Below are 4,533 nucleotides of genomic sequence, written 5' to 3'. Positions count from 1 at the left end.
GGTAGGTGGCGGCGGGCAGAAGCGGGCCGCGGGGGCCGGATCTGTGCTCCCCGGGCCTCGGGCGGCGGCGGGTTGGCGGCGGTGACATGGCAGGCGGCGGTTGGCGGCGGTGACGATGTCCGGCGCGGTCCGAACAATGTCCGGCGCGCGGAGGGGATTTTTAGGGTTAGGAAGAGAGGGGATCCGCAAAATTTTCGGGAGGACCTTTAAATAGGGGTAGAGGGAGCTAGGAGAGTCCCAATGAGGTGCAGTTTTCGGCCACGGGATCGTGATCGAACGATCTAGATGATGGAGAAGGCTTAGGTGGGTTTTGGGCCAAATTGGAGGGGTGTTGGGCTGCAACACACACGAGGCCTTTTCGGTCCCTCGGTTAACCGTTGGAGTATCAAACGAAGTCCAAATGGTACGAAACTTGACAGGCGGTCTACCGGTAGTAAACCAAGGCCGCTTGACAAGCCTCGGTCCAATCCGGAAATGTTTAATCCCCACACACGAAAGAAGGTAGAAATGACCACCGGAGGAGAACGAATCGCCGGAAAGCAAAACAGACAACGGGGAAAATGCTCGAATGCATGAGATGAACACGTATGCAAATGCAATGCACATGATGACATGATATGAGATGCATGACAACGATAACAACACACAGAGACAAAGACCCGAACCCGAGAAAATAAAATAACTTAACGCCGAAAACGGCAAGAGTTGGAGTACAAATTGGGAAAGTTACATCCGGGGTGTTACAACACTCCACCACTACGAAAGGATCTCGTCCCGAGATCTAGGACTGAAAGAACGCCGGGTACTCAGAACGGAGGTGATCCTCGCATTCCCATGTAGCTTCACGGTCGGAATGGTATGACCACTTGACTTTGAGAAATTTGATTGACTTGTTGCGAGTCTTGCGTTCCGTCTCTTCAAGAATAGCAACTGGGTGCTCACGATAGGAAAGATCTTCTTGGAGCTCAATGTCCTCGAAGTTGACGGTGCGGTCAGGAGTCTTGAAGCACTTTCAAAGCTGAGAGACATGGAATACGTCATGAACATTTGCAAAGTTTGAAGGAAGCTCGAGTTGATAGGCGAGGTCGCCTCTCTTGCTGACAATTTTGAAAGGTCCCACGTATCTAGGGGCAAGCTTCCCTTTGATACCAAAGCGACGAGTACCTTTCATAGGAGAGACGCGGAGGTAAACATGATCTCCGATCTCGAAAGCCAAATCACGGTGCTTACTATCATAGTAGCTCTTCTGACGGGATTGGGCTGCTTTGAGGTTATCACGAATGACTTTGCACATTTCCTCTGCCTCTGTGATTAAGTCATTACCCAAAAGCTAACGTTCACCGGTTTCAGACTAGTTGAGAGGGGTACGGCACTTCCTGCCATACAGAATTTCAAATGGGGCCTTGCCCGAACTTGCTTGAAAACTGTTGTTGTAGGAGAATTTAGCATAAGGAAGACAATCCTCCCACTTCATGCCGAAGGAGATCACACAAGCCCTGAGCATATCTTCAAGAATCTGGTTGACACGCTCGACTTGACCGCTAGTTTGAGGATGGAAAGCTGTGCTGAAGCGGATGTTGGTGCCCATGGCCTTCTGAAAAGAATCCCAAAACTTGGATGTAAAGATGCTGCCACGGTCTGAAGAGATCACTTGTGGAATACCGTGCAGAGAGACAATACAAGAGGTATAGAGTTCCGCCAATTGAGCTGCAGTGATCGACTCTTTGATAGGCAGAAAGTGAGTCACTTTGGTGAGTTTGTCGATGACAACGAATATAGCATCATTGCCACGCTTGGACTTTGGAAACCCAGTCACGAAGTCCATTTCAATGTGGTCAAACTTCCATTCTGGAATGGCAAGAGGTTGGAGGAGACCTGCTGGCCTTTGGTGTTCTGCCTTCACTCTTCTGCAGACATCACATTCATTCACGAATTGAGCAATCTCGTGCTTCATTCGAGTCCACCAATAAGCCTGCTTAAGGTCCTGATACATCTTCGTGCTCCCAGGGTGGATGGAGAGGAGAGAATTGTGAGCCTCGTTCAAGATCACTTTACGGAGGTCACCTTTGGGTACAAAAATACGATCCTCAAAGAAGAGAGTATCTTTGTCATCAAGGCGGTAGCACTTGTACTTGGGTTGACTCTTGGCAATCCCAATCTTCACCTTTTTCACCATAGCATCAAGAAGCTGGGCTTGGCAAATCTGGTCTTCCAAGGTAGGAGAGACTTGAAGGTTGGCGAGGAAACCTTGAGGAACAATTTGCAGGTTAAGTTTGCGGAAAGCTTCACAAAGCTCGGGTTGATAGGGCTTGAGAATCAGACTGTTGCAGTAAGCTTTCCTGCTCAATGCGTCAGCAATCACATTGGCCTTGCCTGGAGTATACTCAATACTCGGATTGTACTCTTGAATCATTTCGACCCATCGAGTTTGCCTGAGGTTGAGATTAGGCTGAGTGAAGATGTACTTGAGACTCTTGTGGTCAGTGAAGATGTCCACTTTTCTTCCCAATAAGAGATGTCTCCAAGTCAAAAGAGCATGCACAACTGCCGCCAACTCGAGATCATGAGTGGGGTAGTTCTTCTCATTAGGCTTCAATTGGCGAGATGTATAAGCAACAACTTTCTTCTCTTGCATCAATACTGCGCCAAGACCTTGGACAGAGGCATCACAAAAGACCTCGTACGGCTTGGATTCATCAGGCGGAGTCAGAACTAGAGCAGTGATCAATTTCTCTTTCAAAGTGTTGAAAGCAATGTCACACTCCGGAGACCAAACGTACTTGACGTGCTTCTGGAGAAGATTTGAGAGAGGCTTCGCGATCTTAGAAAAGTTTTCAACGAATCTTCGGCAATAGCTTGTGAGACCGAGAAAGCTACGGAGTTGCTTCACGTTCTGAGGAGGTTCCCAATTCACAATTGCAGACACCTTCTCAGGATTCACCGCGATGCCCTTGGCAGAGATGATATGACCAAGATATAGAACCTCATCGAGCCAAAATTCACACTTGGAGAACTTGGCGTAGAACTGATGTTCCCTGATCTTATCGAGAACCAAACGCAAGTGCTTGGCATGATCTTCCTTGTTCTTCGAGAAAACCAGAATGTCATCGAGATAGACCAAAACGAAGTCATTGGTGTAGGCGTTGAAGATGAAGTTCATCATGCGAGAGAACGTCGGAGGAGCGTTGACGAGGCCAAAAGACATGACAGTGTATTCATATGAACCATAGCTTGTCCTGAAAGCCATCTTAGGAATATCTTGCTCACGGATTCGAATCTGATGATAGCCCATACGGAGATCAAGCTTGGAGAATACTTGAGCACCTTTGAGTTGTTCGAACAGCTCATTGATGTTGGGAAGTGGGTATTTGTTCTTGATGGTCTTCTTGTTCAATGGACGGTAATCAACACAAAGTCGGTCCGTTCCATCCTTCTTCTTCACAAAAAGAACACCACAACCCCACGGAGAAGAACTAGGCTGGATGAGACCCATTTTCTCTTGAATATCGAGTTGCTTCTTCAGCTCCTTCAACTCTTCAGGTCCGAGCTTGTAAGGACGTTTGCACACAGGTTCCGTGTCGGGCTCAAGATCAATAACGAATTCCACTGGCCGGTGTGGAGGCATTCCTGGAAGCTCTTCTGGAAAGACGTCTTGATATTCGCAAATGACTGGAATCTGTGAGATAGCATCCAGTTCACCCTTCTCACTGAGAGAAAACAGACGGATGGTATCATCACGAGCGGCAAAGACAATTACATCCTTAGACGAATGAGTCAATTGAATCTGCCTGGCTGCACAATCAAGCTGAGCCTTGTGCTTAGAAAGCCAATCCATTCCGAGAATAAGATCAATGTCCGAGTCACCAAGAACCGTTGGAGAAGCCAGAAACTTGTAGTCACCCAAGATAATAGTAACATCTGGAACGATGGAGTTAGCATGCATGCGCTTACTGGGAGAGACAACTGCTAAAGGACTAGGCAAAACTTGCCAAACCAATTCATGCCTAGATGTAAACGGTCTCGAGATGAAACAATGTGATGCACCCGTGTCAAAAAGAACTTTTGCAGGAACATCGTTAACAGGAAGGTTACCCATGATCACATCTGACGAGTCCTCTGCCTGAGCTGCATTCATCAAATTGACCTTGGCATGCTTGGGGTTATGCTTGACCATAGCTGTACTTGCCGATCTGACAGGAGGAGGAGGAGGAAGACGCCTCTGGTTGAAACACTTGTTGGCATAGTGACCCTTCTGTTGGCACTTGTTGCACGTGACCTCTGAAAGCGGACGGTGATACGGAGCACTCGATCTTGGAGCTTGAGACGAAGTCTTGTTCTGAAAGCCTGGGTTGGGGGGGTGGGAAGAACCACTGTCACCTTTGCTCTTCTGCTGATACGGCTGACGGAACGGAGGAGGAGGAAGCCAAAACTTCTGCTGCTTGGCCACTTGAGTAGAGGAAGGAGTAACATCTCCGACTCGCTTCCTGGAAGCATCACACCTCAACTGAGCAGCCTCTTGCTTCAGTGCCATGT

The sequence above is a fragment of the Triticum aestivum genome, chromosome 4A (assembly GCF_018294505.1).
Source record: "Triticum aestivum cultivar Chinese Spring chromosome 4A, IWGSC CS RefSeq v2.1, whole genome shotgun sequence".
In the NCBI taxonomy this organism is placed as follows: Eukaryota; Viridiplantae; Streptophyta; class Magnoliopsida; order Poales; family Poaceae; genus Triticum; species Triticum aestivum.
The sequence above is the reverse complement of the archived record's forward strand: the minus strand, read 5'-3'. Positions refer to the sequence as shown.